The 17506-nt window shown below is 42.5% G+C and overlaps 1 protein-coding gene and 1 pseudogene across 2 annotated transcripts in view; one reads left to right on the top strand and one right to left on the bottom strand.

Annotated features, from left to right (window-relative positions):
- Positions 1–17506, top strand: part of CMTM8 (CKLF like MARVEL transmembrane domain containing 8) — a 121929-nt gene that overhangs the window by 15230 nt on the left and 89193 nt on the right. The window lies entirely within an intron of this gene.
- On the bottom strand, positions 6365–6815 carry LOC105705556 (elongin-B-like; annotated as a pseudogene).

Raw genomic sequence — 17506 nt, 5'->3', positions numbered from 1 at the left:
GCTCACTGCAACCTTTGCCTTCCAGGTTCAAGTGATTCTCCTGCCTCAGCCTCCTTAGTAGCTAGCATTACAGTCGCCCGTCAACACACTCAGCTAATTCTTTTTGTCTGTTTAGTAGAGATGGGGTTTCACCATGTTAGCCAGGCTGGTCTCAAACTCCTGACCTCAGGTGATCCACCCGCCTCAGCCTCCCAAAGTGCTGGGATTATAGGCATGAGCCACCAAGCCTGGCCTTGTCCCTTTATTTTTTAATTGAGTGGTATTTGTAGAACATAAAATTAACCAGATTGAAATGAACAACTGAGTGGCATTTACGACATTTACAATGTTGTACAATTGCCACTTCTGTCTAATTCCAAAACATTTCATGTCCTCCAAAAGGAGATATCCCTTTTGTTTTTTACCTTTCCTTGTCATCTTATTATAAGTACATATTTTATATACATCATATAGTTAGATTTTATTTCTGTACCCAGTCTGAGAACTTGTCTTCCAATATGGAAATGTAACACATTTATATTTATTGTGATTATGTAGAATTCTTAGTTTTCCTTATTTTTTTGTCTAGTAATTGAAAATTATAAAATCTATTTTGTTTTGGAGTTACTTTAAAATTTTTACCCCAGATTTTAAGCTTATATTTTTCTAAATATTCAGATAATTAAGATATATATGATTCCATGCAAAGGACAACACTCTCCTCCTTACCTATTCCTGGCCATGCACTTTGTGTCAGCCAATTTTTTCTGGATTAAAAGAAAAAAAAGGACAACTTTATTGAGATGTAATTCATATACTGTAAAGTTCATCCACTTAAAGCATACAACTAAATGGCTTTTAGACTACTCACAGAGTTGTATAATCATCACTACAACTACTTTTAGAACATTTTTATTACCCTAAAGTGAAACACCATACCCACGGACACATATTCTCCGTTTCTTCCCAAACCCTCCCTCCACCAGCCCTGGTCAGCTGCTAATGTACTGTCTGTCTCTATAAATTTGGCTGCTTTGGACCTTTCATAGAAAGGGAGTCCTATAATATATGGTCATCTCTGACTTCTTTTTGTGGTTTTTTTCACTTAGCGTAGTATTTTCAGTATAAAATGTTGTGGCATGTGTCAGCATTTCATTTCTTTTTTTTTTTTTTAACTGACAAATAGTCCATTGTGTAAAAATACCACATTTTATTCATCTATTCATGAACATTTGGTTGTTTCTACCTTTTAACTATTAATAATGCTTAAGGATATTTATGTAGAAGATTTTGTGTGGATATATATTTTTCTCTTGAATATATTTTATGCTCTTAGAGTGGAATTGCTATCATCATATGGTAACTCTTTATTTTACTTTTGTGGAACTGCCAGACTATTTTCCAAAGTGTGTGCCATTTTACAATCCATGTACTACTTTTTAAAAAATGATTTCTTAGGAATCTTTGCTTGGCAGTCATCCTGATTCCCACCCATATTACTGAACAACTATTTAGACTTAACTACAAGTTTAAATTTTTTCACACTATTACGTTTCATATTATTTTTTGTGTCACCTTCTTGATTTTTCATTTTGCTGGAGGTACATTTTTGAGTAATTCATTTAGAAAGGGTTTGAAAGTGGTAAACTTTTTGAATCATTGCACATCCATAAAATCTTTCTTTAACCTTCGTATTTGAATAATGTTGTTAGTGTAAAACTATAGATCTCAACATTTCTTTAATTTTTACTGTTTTTTTTTTTTTTTCTTTTGAGGGGTGGGGACAGGATCTCACTCTGCCACCCAGGATGGAGTGCAGTGGCACGATCTTGGCTCACTGCAGCCTCAACGTCCCCAGGCTCAGGTGATCCTCCCACCTCAGCCTCCTGAGTATCTGGGACTACATGTGCATGCCACCATGCCCAGCTAATTTTTATATTTTTTGTATAGACAGGGTTTTACCACATTGCCCAGTCTGGTCTCAAACTCCTGGGCTCAAGTGATACACCTACATTGGCCTCCCAAAGCGCTGGGAATACTGGCATGAGTCACCATGCCCAGCCAATAAAATTTTCTTTAATTCATTCTTTGAGGATATTGTTCCATTGTCTTCTAATATCCAGTGTTTTTGTTTGTTGGTTTGTTTTGTTATTGTTAGACAGGGTCTCACTCTGTCACCAAGGCTCCACCTCCTGGGTTCAAGCGATCCCTCTGCCTCGGCTTCCCAGAGTGCTGGGATTACAGGTGCGAGTCACCATACTTGGCTGCGTTCAGTGTTGTTAGTAAGAGACCTGGTGGTCTGGTAGTACCTAAACAGGCCTGTTAGGCTCAGTACCTCCCAGCCCTTGTCCATTCATGAATGTGCATTCCCACAGACTTCGCTGCAGCAGAGTCTTGCATGAATGATGTCTTGCACTACTGCCCAAGCAAATGTAGCACTGGTGGTGTAGCAAGAAATTGTAGGTGAAATGGCAGTGTTATATACAGGAGAAATGGCATATGAAAGGCAGTTTTGTAGCCATGTAAGATAATTATAGGGACGTTTCTTCAGGTTGGTGTGGTTTGGAATAAAAGATTGGTAAGGCCTTCCTTGGAGTTTCCCAAGTCCTGGCGGGATCTCTCCCTGCCCTCACTCTAAGCTGGGAGGACTCAGGGAGACCAGAGGCCCTTTTCTCAGGACACCTCTAGCCTGATATTCCCTGAGGTTCCCTGCTGAGAATATGTTCCTTGCATCTATTGCAGTAAATTGTAACTTCTATAATGTTTAAGTCAGAGGGCCAGCTTTCACTGGGCTTCAAATCCACTCCTCTGTGGGAATCAGGCTCTCCTTTCCTTTTAAGTGACTAAATGGCCTTTTTTCCTCCCTAGAAGCTTTTGAAATTGTTTCCCTATCGTTAGGGATCTATGGCAGTATCTCCCTAGATACCACTATATGTCTGGAAAGGGCATGATCTCAGATCACTGCAACCTCTGCTTCCTGGGTTCAAGCGATTCTGTGTTTCAGTCTCCCTAGTAGCTGGGACTACAGGTGCAGCCACCACGCCCAGCTAATTTTTGTGTTTTTAGTAGAGACAGGGTTTTGCCATGTTGGCCTCTCTCAGACTCCTGACCTCAAGTGATTCATCCACCTTGGCCTCTCAAAGCGCTGGGAATACAGGTGTGAGCCACTATGCCTGGCCTGGAAGGGCATTCTTTATTTGTCCTCTTGGCCACTTTTGAGACCCTTTATAGGTAATATTCAAATCTAGCTTCAGCATAGGGAAATTTCTCTTGTTTTTTGCACTGGTTCTTTGTTTTCTCCTTTAAAGGAAACTTTACTCAATCCAGGAGTTCCAGGAGAGATTAAACTATCTTCAATATCTCCTAATTTTTCTTTCATGCTTGTCTTTGTACTTTGCAAAGAGTGTAATTTTCTAGAAAAATTACACTTGAAGCCCAAATTCAGATTTTCAGTTAAGTATGCTCTGCCTTTCAACCCATCTATTGCTTTATTATGGCTTTGATGGTTTTAATTCCCAAAAATTAGTCATTCTAAAGTATTTGCTTTTAGTCTGATCTCTTTTTTATTGAATCACTTTAAGGATCTTGAGTGTATTTTGTTTACTGAGAGACCATTTCTGCTTGCTTCTTGTGCTGTTTCTTCAATCATTTGGTGATTAATGGTTATCTGTGTCTGTAATCAAAGATGAGATGATGGAGTCTGTTGGTTCAGCCTAAGTGAGAATCCCTGCACCCCTGGTAGTGAACGTGTTCTGTGATCTGCATCTGGTGGTTTTTCAAAGGAGGAGAAATATTGATAGCGGTGCAAGGGGGAAACTAGGGATAGTAGAACTGCATGGGCTTTCTCATGGTGTATGCAAATAGCTTGTTGAAGCATCTGGAAATCTCGAATCTTTATCCTGGGGGCTATTTCCAGAAGTAGCTGCTGGAGGGAGGGGAAGAGAATTAACTTGGTAGTTTCTAAGCCTTTAAATGTACTCCTTAGCAGATTACCCTTGACTCATTCCTTCTCCAGCTTGTTACTGCTTCTAATCTTTGGCTTATCTGAGGGTCTGCTTGGAGACTTGCTTTTTTTAGTAGATCCTCTATTTTCTGCTGCAGAGCTGCAGACTGCAAACTCCCTTGCTTATCATTAGTTTGTTCTCAAGTGCCTTCCAGGAAGTTCTCACTGCTCTGGACTACTGTTGCTGCTCTTTCTAGTTTTCAGCACTGCTATGTATTTTTTTTTAATTTGGGAGTGGGAGACATTTCAGTGGAATTTGGGAAGGATAAAGAGTTCAACAAATAGGTCTAACTACAAAGAAGTTCAGTAGTTTTGTTATTCACGTAAAGATATTTTTAGGCCAGGCGTGGTGGCTCACGCCTGTAATCCCAACACTTTGGGAGGCCAAGGCAGGTGGATCACGAGGTCAGGAGATTGAGACCATCCAGGCCAACATGGTGAAACCCCATCTTTACCAAAAATACAAGAATTAGCCAGGCATGCTGGTATGTACCTGTAGTCTCAGCTACTCAGGAGGCTGAGGCAGGAGAATCACTTGAACCTGGAGAATCACTTGAATCTGGCTCACAGGCAGCAGTGAACCAATATTGAGAATTTGACCCTCTTTCTGTGTTGTGAATATTTTTTTCTAGCTTATCATCCCTTAGTTTTATTTACAGTGAATTTTTTTTTTTTGAGATAGTCTTGCTCTGTCACCCAGGCTGGAATGCAGTATCACTATCACAGTTCACTGCAGCCTCGACCTCCTGGGCTCAAGTGAGCCTCTCACCTTAGCCTCCTGAGTAACTGGGACTACAGCACATGCCACCATGCCTGGCTGATTTTTTAATTCTTTGTGGAGATGGGGGTCTCGTTTTGTTGCCCAGGTTCTTCTCAAACTCCTGGGCTCAAGCAATCCTCCCGCTTTGGCCTCCCAAAGCATGATAGTGATTTTATTTATAAAATCTAAAGTTTGTCTTTAAATCTCTCAGTCTTATTGTTTTCCCGACATTGGCTGTCATCCTCAGAAAGTACTATCTCACTAACAAAGCTAAATATAGTGAACTATGCATTAATCTTTTACCTATATTTTTCTTAGGTGCTTTAAAATATTTAATATTGAAATGCATTTCAGCAGAAAGTATAAAATTGGGCTCTAATTTTGTTTTTAGATGTTTACTTAGTTGTCCCAGCATTTCATATTGGTAGATTCATTCTACATTCCCTTACCTGGATTGCTTTCTGTTTTTCACTTACTACTTGTATCTGCTTGGGTTCAACTGTACACTTTCTAGTCTGTTCTACTCTGTTTCCATGTTTTAATACCTGTAGTTCTTTTGCTTTTTTAATTTTTAATTTTTAATTTTTTTTAGAGATGGGTTTCACCATGTTGGCCAGGCTGGTCTCAACCTCCTGACCTCACGTGATCCACCCACCTTGGCCTCCCAAAGTGCTGGGATTATGGGTGTGAGCCACTGCACCCAGCCAATACCTGTAGTTCTAGATTACATGTTAACATCTCATAGGATAATCTATCCCAGCTGTGATTTTTTAAGCTTTTTTCCCTATTTTCACGTTTATATTTTTTTCGAGTTGATGTTTATAATTTTTTTTACAGTCACTGCTGCTGTCTCCTTTATCAGATGACATTGAACTTTTATATAATACATAGATTAATTTTGGGAAAGGGAAACTTTTCAGCTATTTCTTTGTCTCAGGTTATGTCTTGGTATTGATTCTCAAGTTCTTCAAGGTTTTTCCCAGTCTAAAATGCTATGAAGATTGGATACCGTGGCTCATACCTGTAACCCCAGCACTTTGGAAAGCCAAAGCCAGAGGATTGCTTGAGGCCAGGAGTTTGAGACCACCCTGAGCAACATAGCAAGACCATGTCTCTACCAAAAATTTAAAAATTAGCCAAGTGTGGTGGTGCATGGCTGTAGTCCCAGATACTTGGGAGGCTGAGGCAGGAGGATTGCCTGAGTAACAGAGTGAGACTGTGTCTGTCTCTTAAAAAAAAAATAAATAAATAAAAAATAAAAAAAAATGCTGTGGGTTTTACAGTGCAAATCAATAATGCATATCTTGTTTATTGTCATAAAAATGTGTTGAATATTTACTGTGTGGCAGAATCTGTGTCTAGCCCTTCAAATATAGTGGTAAATAGCACCTTTCTATGTTTATTTAAACAAATGATCAATTACAGGATTTAAGACATGTAAAGAAAAAATATGCTTCAAAAGATATTAAATCATAGTAGGAGAAAACCTCACGTTTTCAAATTTGAGGTGAAATTCAAGAGGCATTTATTCCTTGTAGGCATTTGGTCCTTTATTCACCCCATAGAGAGAGTTAAATCTAAAATTTGGCGGGGAAATACCATTTGTTTGTTTTTGCTAGGATTTATAGTAGTGCTGTTTCTAGGAAGGTGCCCGTACTTTTCTTTCTTTTTTCCCCCCAAATCTCTTTTACTGGGGGGAATGGGCCTCTTGGGGGCCCTCGCTGCACGGCTCGTTCACTGGCACTGCTTCCCGAGTCCCGGGGCTTCATCGCGTCGGCCAGCTCTGGCGGGCTGGAGAACGGCTTGATGGGCAGGGCCTCAACGGTGTCATCTGCCTGGAAGGCCAGCCCCACGGTGGCTGGGACCTGTGGCCGTGCTGTTTGATGGTGAGGCCACACTCGCCCAGTGTCTTGCCGTCATCCAAGAGTTGGTCGTCCTCGTGCAGCCGCTGCTCGTCGGGCGGCCACTTGAGGATGTCCTCGAACATGCGCTTCGGCTCGCACACCACGCTGGACCCTTGGCGTCCGTGAAGGTGGTGGTCTCGAGGCGCTGGATCCTGAGGAACGCGTCCATCACAGCGGCTGTCTCGCCCCTCGACGTGCCAGCGAGCACTCTACCGTTTAAAGGGTTTTCACATTCATTAGCTTACTTGATAATAAACCAGTCCCAGGTTGTGGGGAATCCCTCCTTTCTTTCATTTCCATTTCTAGTTGAGCCATGATTTGAGGAAACAGTTCTTAACACATGAATGAGTCAGCACATCCTTGGAGAGTTCAGCATGAAACAATCTGATAGCTTGTCCGTCCCCTGTACCCACCCGTGAGATTCATAGCGCCAGCGTAGCAATGTGTCCCTTTCATGGGAAAGTAGGATATTCATTGTCTTAGTCAGAGTTCAACTGAAGATGACAATCTACTGTAGCTAGTAGAAGCCGCAAGGGATTTATTGTGCATCATTAGTTAGCTTCCAGAATTTTTGGTAGGGTTGGAGGAGCAGGCTTTAGGCTGAGCTTCCAGGAGCACCTGCTGGCATCATACCAGGGAACTAGCCTGCCATCAGCAGGAAAGCGAGGAAGCAGGATCCACTCTCCAGTCTGCTGGGTCCTGGATGTCCACTGAGTCGTGATACCAAATGGCTGCCCCGACTTGCCTCTCAGCACTATGAAGCAAGAAATGGGATGCTGAGATTTCAACTATAACTGCCACAGAAATACAAGTCCCTCCTTGGCTATGTCTGCCAGCAGGAAGATGGAAGCATCCAAAGCATGTCCTTTGGGCCACGGTGTTGTCTTCTTCCAAGTCTAGGATGGTGTGTCTGCTGAAGCTACATCATTGTGTGGAACCTGAGGTGTGGTCCGGCTTTCCAGCCTCTAGCGAACAGTAAGGCACACTGGAAGGGGAATGTAGCAGAGGTGAGTGGATCCGCATGGAGTCTTTACTACATCCACTTTATTGGATTCTACCTGGGTCGCTGTGTCGGAGGTGGAAGGCCACCTGTGATTTGTGGTGCTTCTGAAACATTCTAAGGACTTGCCCTATTTCGGTTAAGACACACATTTGATTTCGAGCTGTGTAACCTTTACAACTGATCTGATACCTCCTGAACTTCCATCTGTAATAGAAAGATAATGATGATGTCACATATTAGTAGAAGATAAAGTGAGCAAAAATACATGGAATCTCTGTCTCAGAAGTAAATATTAGTTTATTTCTTGTGTTACTGTAGGCTTATTTCTTCCCTATTTTTTATCAGCAGATCTAGATATTGTAGATTAATTCCACTTGGACTGGGCTGTATTTGGAATGAGTGGTCATATCGGCTTCTAGTGAGTTTTCACACACTCAGCAATGAGGGGGAACATAGAATTTAGCCTCTCTGGTATATACTAGGGTTAGGATTAGGATCATACCTGTAACTAAAGAAAGCTTAAAAGCTATTTTAAAAATGACAGAGAGCTGCTTATTTGAACCTTAAACATGCTGAGCTCATTTAGATTATGTAGATGATTAGTAGAATGATTTAGACACTATCATGAGTGATGTCAGCTTTGTAGGTCCAGTGGGAAGATTCCATTGATTTATGTTTCTATACACTTTATTTAAAGAAGTCCTACAAAGCCATGGGGTGATCAGTTTTCCAGAGGTCTGAGTTTAATGATCTTTGTTGGAAAACGTGCAAAGCTCTGATCTCATTCCTTATCTTGCCCCTTCCTTCATCTATTCAAAATCTAATTATAACAGGTGCCGCTTTCTAGGGGGAAAAGAATTCAAAGGAGAAAGGTATCTTTGTTGTTTATTTATAACCTGCCTTGTTTCCAGAAAGGGCTTCAGGTAGGACAGAAACTTTAAATTTAGGTTTTAAAGAATGCAACAAGAAATCTACATCAATGAAAAACTGAAAAGCATCAAATATCACTTTGGGAGAAAAAGTTGGTCTGAAGCACTAAACACTGAACAGGCTTGAAGGGATATTCTCAAATAAGTCACTTTAGAGACAGAAAGCAGTTATGTTGCCTGACACCGTTCACAGCAGTCCTGGAGTAAACAATATTGATGACTTGTCAGCTAATCTCCCTTCAACTTTAGTTGTAGAGGGGAGAAGTGTCTGTGTGCATTGAGGCTCTGACCTTCTTCTGGTCTCTCAGGCCCAGAAATTCCTTAGGGAAAGAGATGATTGAAAAGATTATAATAGATATATTTAATATTCTTTTATTCTTTTTGAGATGGAGTTTCACTCTGTCACCCAGGCTGGAGTATAGTGGCGCGATCTCAGCTCACTGCAACCTCTGCCGCCCGGGTTCAAGCGATTTTCCTGCCTCAGCCTCCCGAGTAGCTGGGATTACAGGCACCTGCCCCAATGCCTGGCTAATTTTTGTATTTTTCGTAGAGATGGGGTTTCACCATCTTGCCCAGGCTGGTCTTGAACTCCTGACCTCGTGATCCACCTGCCTCCACCTCCCAAAGTGCTGGGATTACAGGCTTTAGCCACTGCACCCAGCCTTAATATTCTACTAGCTTATATTTGGAAATTATGGCTAAGATTCCTTTTAATTGTGACGTGAATATTGAGCAGTTTTCCTTTTCGTTCACATTTCACATCATGAACTAATGTTCATACCTCCCTGGGAAGCTAATGTTGGATTTTTAAACTTCCCTTTATGTGCTGAGTTTGCTTTTGTGAAGGGTGGAAGACCAAAGCTCATTAACTAGGTCGCTGGTTACTACCAGGCTGGTTTAGTGGCTAACCTGTGGAACAAGAGCTCAGGTGGGAGCCGACGCTTATGTTTCTGTCTCCCAAGGTACGAAAAAGGTCAGTCCACAAGGGTTAGGCTACAGACTTACATAACTGAGAATGGGGAGATGTCTTCTGCATGTCCCAGAACTAAGATTCCTTCTTTGTTTCACTGAAACTTTTTTGTGCGAAATATTATACAATACTAAAACTCATATACAATTTATTTTTTTTAAGAGATTGGATCTTGCTCTGTTGTCCAGGCTGGAGTACAGTGGCATGATCATAGTTCACTCTAAACTTGAACTCCTGGACTCAAACAATCCTCCTGCCTCATCCTCCTGAGTAGCTAGGACTACAGGCTTGCACTACCATGCCTGGCTATTTTTTTTCTTTTTTTGAGACAGGGTCTTACTGTGTTACCCAGGCTGGTCTCAGACTCCTACACTCAAGTAATCCTCCCGCCTCAGTCTCTCAGAGTGTTGGGATTACAGGCATGAACCACCATACCAAGCTACCTGGCTAATTAAAGACATTTTTGTGTGTGGAAATAGGGTCTCACTATGTTGCACAGGCTGGTCTTAAACTCCTGGCCTCAAGTATTCCTCCTCTCTTACCCTCCCAAAGCTCTGAGATTATAGATGTAAGCCACTGTACCTGGCCTAGAATTTAAGTTGTGATTAAACGAGTAAGCATACACAGCCACTGAGGTTAAGAAATAGAACATTCCCGTATTTTAGAGGCCCCCCGTAGTCCCTGCCCTCTTCTGCAGAGGTAAAGGTAACCACTATCCTGTTTTTTTTTCTTTAAGTGTGTATCCATTCTATATTTTATAAAGTTCAGAATTTTCCAAGTATTGTTTACCTTGGCTTATTTTGCACTTTACATAATATAGAATCACATGGGATTTCCTTCTCTGACTTGCTTCTTCCATTCATCATTGAGTGTTTTCTGTATTGACATAGGTAGGTGTTCCTGAACTTTTACAGTTTTATCATATTTTATTTTATGAGCGTGCCATAATTTGCCCCTTCTAGGTTGATGGCCTGCTGGATTGCCACCTTTTGAACTGATTAACTTTCCCTTTTTGTGTTTCTCATTCTCTTTCCCTCTTCTGTTTGTTTGGAAGTTATGTTCTATTCTTTTAGCAGATTCTCTAAATCTTAACATGCATACTTAACATGCATACTTAGTCTGTTATACAGGGTAAAATTAAACAGTATGTTTATCCTGCTCCTAAACAAATGCAAAGACCTCAGAACTCTAAATCAGATGACATTCTTCACAATTTATAGTATTTTCTCGTTGTTTAGTTTTAGCTACTTTTCCACCTACAAATTAGGCATTGTAGTTGTTTTATATAGTCAACAATTTAGCTCTACTCACAACCCACATAGTTGCCTGATACCTTTGCTCATTGTTCCTTCTTAAACCTCACACCTCCTATTTTTGTCTGGAGATCTTTTTCTTCCTCATTCTTGAAAGATAATTATACAGGTTATAGAATTCTAAGTTGGCAATTATTTTTGTCTCAGTGCATTTGAAAGTATCATTCTTCTATCTTACGGGTCTCCATGATTGGTGTTGATGTTGGCAGTCAGAATTGCAGATTGCCATTCAGTTTTTTAAATTTAGCTACTTTAGCTTTAAAATTTATTTGTCTTTGTATACAGCGACTTCATTATGATATGTCTGGCTAAGGATTTCTATTTATCCTTGGGTTTGGTTGGGAATCTTAGATCTAATTACTGCTCTTTCAACAATAGTGGAAAATTCTCAACCATTATCTCTTAAAATATTGGGAATATTGTCTTTCCCATTTTATTTCATCTACTTCTAAAACTCTAATTAAATACATATTAGATCCTTAGACTCTATCTTTCATGTCTTTTAAACTGATAATTTTTAACTCTGGGTTCCTGGGCTGCATTTTAGTTGTTTCTATAACTTCATTGTAATAATTCATTTTTTAGCTGTTTAATCTATCATTGAATTTTGGATTTTGAATTTCAGTTCTCTTACATTTCTAGAAATTCTTGAACTTTTCTACATCTACTTTGTTCTTTATGGCCTACATAGACTCAGCCCCAACCCACATGAGAGAATAAGTGTGCTGTAAGTTGAAAGGGAGATCTTTTCACCCTCCACTGATTGCCAAGATTGGGATACTCAAGCTATCCTGCTGCTCCCACTGGACACCGAGTTAATTTCTTGTCCATCCTCACATTGAAGGAATGGCCTTTTAAGATCCCAGGTTTACATGGGTGGTTTCCTGTTAGGCTTTCACCTTAAATGGGGCCTTTGCTTTGTCTCCCACCATCCTGTACCTAGGTGAAACCTTGACAAAGGATTTGAGTAGATATTTCTCCAAAGATATACTAACGGCCAATAAGCACATGAAAAGATGCTAAACATCATTAGTCTTTAGAGAAATAGAATCCAAAACCACAGTGAGATACTGCTTCACACCTATAAGGATGGATATCATTAAAAAGACAATCACAAGTATTGGCAAGGGTGTGGAGAAATTGGAACAAATATATGTGTGTGTGTGTGTGTATGTCATACCCCGAAATGCACGTGTGTGCGTGCACACACACATACACACGCACATACTTTTTCAAGATCATGAATGTTCATAGCAGCATTATTCATAATAGCCAAAAGGTAGAAACAACTCAATTGTCCATTAACTGATGAATGGATAAACAGAATACCCACGCAATGGAATCTTATTTGGCAATAAAAAGAAATAAAATATTGATACATGCTATGGAATTGATGACCCTTGAAAACATTATGCTAAGTGAAAGAAGTCAGACACAAAAGGCCATGTATTGTAAAATTCCATTTATGGGAAATGTACAGAACAGGCACCTCTGTAGAAACAGCAAGTAGATGAGTGTGTTGGTGCGTGCCGGAAGAGGGAGGAATGAACGATTGCTGATGGGTATGGGGTTTCTTTTGGGGGTGATAAAAATGTTCTGAAATTAGATAGTCTAAAAATTACTGAATTGTACAGTTTTAAAAGGTGAATTTTATGATGTATGCATTATAACCATCTTGAAGTGGTATTTTAAAAGATGGAAGCTCAAGAGTCCCCAAGGATGAACAAACTCTCAGGGTGGAAACTGGTTTTGGAATTTGATATCTCCCAGGATTCTTGTTTTATTTAATTTTTGGCTTCTTGGGATATTTTCTTTTCATGCCAACTCAGCAACATGTTTAAAAATGTTTTAGCTAGGCATGGTGGCTCACATCTGTAATTCCAGCACTTTGAAATGGGCAAATCACTTGAGTCCAGGAGTTTGAGACCAGCCTGGGCAACATGGCGAGACCCTGTCTCTACAAAAACTACGAAAGTCAGCTAGGCGTGGTGGAGCATGCCTGCGGTCCCAGCTCCTTTGGAAGCTGAGGTGGGAGGATCGCTTGAGCCTGGGAGGTTAAGGCAGCAGTGAGTAGTGATCGTGCCACTGCACTCCAGCCTGGGTGACAGGATGAGACCCTCTCTCAAATAAAATTTTTTTTTCCATTTTTTTCCATACGTGTTTCACTTGAGAGGATACCCAGTCTGTCACATTGCCAGAAATTAAAGTCAGAATTCCTTTAATTTTGTTATTTTAAAAAGTTCAAGGCACTAAGGAAAGTTGTAAGGACAGTATAGTGAACTTCCTCATATGTTTACTGTAATTTCTAAAATGTAAGTATCCTGCTTCATCCTCCCTCCTTCCTGTCTATCTACTTAATATTTTATGGAACACTTTGAGAGTAGGTTGCAGACATCATGTCCCTAAATACCCTAGCTATTGCAACATGCATCTCTAAAGGACAAGAATCATCTGCATAACCACAATATCACTATCATTCTCAAATTATACCGAATTGCCCTAATAATGTTCTTTATATTATTTTTCCCTGTCCAAGATATAGCCCAAGATCATGAATTATAGTTAGTCATCATGTGTCTTTAGTGGCCATTAGTCTAGAATACTCAGTCTTTGTCTTTCATGACCTTGACAATTTTGAAGAATCCAAGTGAGTTGTTTGGGGAATGCTCTGCAAATTAGGCGTGTATGGTGTTTCCTTGTGAATAGATTCATGTTATGTATTGTTGGCAAAAATCCCACTGAAGCAATGTTTGTCCTTCTTAGTACCATACATCAGGAGGCTTGGGATGTCAGTGTATCCCAGATTAGTGAATGTAATCAGGATCACTTTTCTTTTTTAAAAGACAGAGTCTCACGCTGTCGCCCAGACTTGAGTGCAGTGGTGCAATCACGGCTCACTGCAGCCTCAACCTTCCAGGCTCAAGCAATCCTCCTACCTCAACCTCCCAAGTAGCTGGGACTACAGGTGTGCACCACCACACCTAGATAACTTGGGTGTTTTTTTTGAGGACACAGGGTTTCACCATGTTACTCAGGCTGGTTTCGAACTCCTGAGCTCAAGCAGTCTACCCATCTCAGCCTCCCAAATTGCTGGGATTACAGGTGTTAGCCATCACACCTGGCCAGAATCAATTTCTGAAAGCTAAATGTGATCTTTTTCTGAGCAGAATGACACAGAATTTGGAGCCAAACAGGCTTGGCTTTGAATCTTGGCCCTGCTGCTATTAGCTTTGTGATTTTTTTTTTTTTTTTTTTTTTTTTGAGGCGGAGTTTTGCTGTTGTTACCCAGACTGGAGTGCAATGGCGCGATCTCGGCTCACCGCAACCTCCGCCTCCTGGGTTCAAGCAATTCTCCTGCCTCAGCCTCCCGAGTAGCTGGGATTACAGGCACGCACCACCATGCCCAGCTAATTTTTGTATTTTTAGTAGAGACGGGGTTTCACCTTGTTGACCAGGATGGTCTCGATCTCTTGACCTCGTGATCCACCCACCTCGGCCTCCCAAAGTGCTGGGATTATAGGCATGAGCCACCATGCCCGGCCAGCTTTGTGATCTTAAGCAAAATGTTTAACATGTTAAAGCATCTGTAAAATATGTCTCATAATACCCACTTCTTAAGATATTGAAAGAATCAAATACAAATTCATGTAAATTGTTTAGCACTGGCACATTGTACGAACCCATAACTCTTGTTCTGGGGGAGATGATAGTATCCAAATGGCATGGGGCCTCTCCATCCCTCAAAGGTTTTGGCAAAATTGCTCGGAATCTCTGTGTGAGGAGCTCAAAGGCCTCCCATGTACTTACTTTTATTTTTTCTGAGACAGAGTCTTGCTCTGTCACCCAGGCTGGAGTGCAGTGGTGTGACCTCGGTTCACTGCAACCTCTGCCTCCAGGGTTCAAGCAATTCTTCCATCTCAGTCTCCAGAGTAGCTGGAATTACAGGTGTGCACCACCATGCCCAGCTAATTTTTGTGTTTTTAGTAGAGATGGGGTTTTGCTGGCTCATCTTGAACTCCTGGCCTCAAGTGATCTGCCCGCCTCAGCCTCCCCAAGTGCTGGGATTACAGGTGTGAGCCACTACTCCTATGTACTTCATTTAATTTCCAAAGAGCCTGTGTTCTGTTCCCCTTTTCTGCCTTCTCACCCACCTCCTTTACCCTTTGCTGTCGGCCATATGTTTGGTTGTTGTGGGGTTTTTTTTTTTTTGGGTTTTTTGACTTGAGAGGGTAGCAGGTGGTTTGAACCTCTATGAGCAATACCTTGATGCTGGTACTGCTCAGCTGGCAATTAGAGTCATTGCCTGTGGCTGACCATGGACCTTTGCATGGGTGCTTTACCTGAATCCAGAGGAGAGAGCTGGGCTCAGCTGAAGTTTTGCCACACAACTTCACTGAACCCAGTGGTGGGTTGGTTTTAGGTGTTGGCCAGTGACGGGTAGAGAGGCTCTTGGAGAATGTAGACCTGCCTCCTGCTTCATTCTCCTCCCCCTTCTGTTTTATCTCCCTTCCCTCCTGGATTAGTCATCCTCCTCCTTTCCAAATCCTTCTCCCTCTGCTGTGCAGGGAAACTCTCTCCAGCTCCTCCCTCTAAACTGCGTATCTTAATTCAGCGAGGGCACCACGGAACAAAGACTTCTCACCAAACCGGAAGCAGCTCCCTAGAGGGCAGTGGGCCTTATAAACAGGAACTTCTTTTCCTGTAACATGATTGTCTGTATTTTTTTCATTGTGCAACAGCAATGCCGTGGCTATTTCCCTGATGTTTATTTTGACTCGAGAGGATAGCAAGTGGTTTGAACCTGTGTGAGCAATACCTTGATGCTGGCACTGCTTGGCCGGCAGTTAGCGTCATTGCCTGTGGCTGACTGTGGGCCTTGAGTGGGTGCTTTACCTGAATCCAGAGGAGAGAGCTGGGCTCACTGCAGCTGTGCCACACAAGATCTCTGTTCTTTGGAGGGGAGCTTTGGTGGGGCCCCGTGCAGTGCTGATGCCTCTTTGGTTGTTTTCTCGTAACCTGTGTCATCAACGGGTCCCACAAAATGAGCATCGGATGTCGCACCTTCTGCGTCTTCCTTTAGGTCGCCTCCGACGACTCCTCCACTGAGCTGTTTGTCTGGATGAACTTGTTTGGTGAGGCTGCCAGACCTTCCATTTCAAATTGAGGGATGCCCTTTCCACCTGCCGGTTTCTGCTCCATGATACTAATATCTAGCCCTGTCTCCTGACACTTTTTTTTTTTTTTTTTGAGATGGGGGTCTCACTCTGTCACCCAGGCTGGAGTGCAGAGGTGCAATCATAGTGCCTTGCATCCTTGAACTCCTTGGCCCAAGGAATCCTCTTGTCTTGACTTCCCAAGTAGCTGGGACTACAGGCACAGGCCACCATGCTTGGCTAACTTATTACTTTTTTTGTGGAGATTGGGATCTTACCATGTTGCCCAGGCCGGTCTTGAGTTCCTGGGCTCAAGCAATCCTCCCACCTCAGCCTCCGAGTATGTGGAACTACAGGTGTGCTCCACCACACCCAGCCCTGAGAAATTCTTTAATCTTGAAAAGGAGAGAAAGGGAGGAGGAGAAAGGAACAGAGTTTAATCCTGGTAAAGGCCACTGGTGTCCAGGGAGGCCCTACAGGGTGAGGCTGTGGGCAAGTAAGGCACCACGGTGGTTGCTGCTGCTAACTTACAGGCCTTGTCAGTCCATTCTCCAGGGATTCCCTCCCTCCCTCCCTTCTTCCGTCTTCCCTTCCCTCTTCCCTTCCTTTACATTCTCTTCCCTTCCATCTTCCCTTCCCTTCCCTTCCATCTTCCCTTCCCTTCCCTTCCCTTCTCTTCCCTTCCATCTTCCCTTCCCTTCCCTTCCATCTTCCCTTCCCTTCCATCTTCCCTTCCCTTCCCTTCCCTTCCCTTCCATCTTCCCTTCCCTTCCATCTTCCCTTCCCTTCCCTTCCCTTCCATCTTCCCTTCCCTTCCGTCTTCCCTTCCATCTTCCCTTCCCTTCCCTTCCATCTTCCCTTCCCTTCCCTTCCCTTCCCTTCCATCTTCCCTCCCCTCCCCTTCCCTTCCCTTCCATCTTCCCTTCCCTTCCGTCTTCCCTTCCCTTCCATCTTCCCTCCCCTTCCCTTCCATCTGCCCTTCCCTTCCCTTCCCTTGCCTTCCATCTTCCCTTCCCTTGCCTTCCATCTTCCCTTCCCTTCCCTTCCGTCTTCCCTTCCATCTTCCCTTCCCTTCCATCTTCCCTTCCCTTCTCTTCCCTTCCATCTTCCTTTCCCTTCCCATCTTCCCTTCCCTTCCCTTCCATCTTCCCTTCCCTTCCATCTTCCCTTCCCTTCCATCTTCCCTTCCCTTCTCTTCCATCTTCGCTTCCCTTCCATCTTCCCTTCCATCTTCCCTTCCCTTCCCTTCCATCTTCCCTTCCCTTCCCTTCCATCTTCCCTTCCCTTCCCTTCCTTTCCCTTCCATCTTCCCTTCCCTTCCCTTCCATCTTCCCTTCCCTTCCCTTCCATTTTCTCTTCCCTTCCATTTTCTCTTCCCTTTCCTTCCCTTCCCTTCCCTTCCATCTTCCCTTCCCTTCCCTTCCATCTTCCCTCCCCTTCCCTTCCATCTGCCCTTCCCTTCCCTTCCCTTCCCTTCCATATTCCCTCCCCT

The sequence above is a fragment of the Aotus nancymaae genome, unplaced genomic scaffold (assembly GCF_030222135.1).
Source record: "Aotus nancymaae isolate 86718 unplaced genomic scaffold, 86718_ANA_hifiasm-v0.15.2.pri h1tg000019l, whole genome shotgun sequence".
In the NCBI taxonomy this organism is placed as follows: Eukaryota; Metazoa; Chordata; class Mammalia; order Primates; family Aotidae; genus Aotus; species Aotus nancymaae.
The sequence above is the reverse complement of the archived record's forward strand: the minus strand, read 5'-3'. Positions and strand labels throughout refer to the sequence as shown.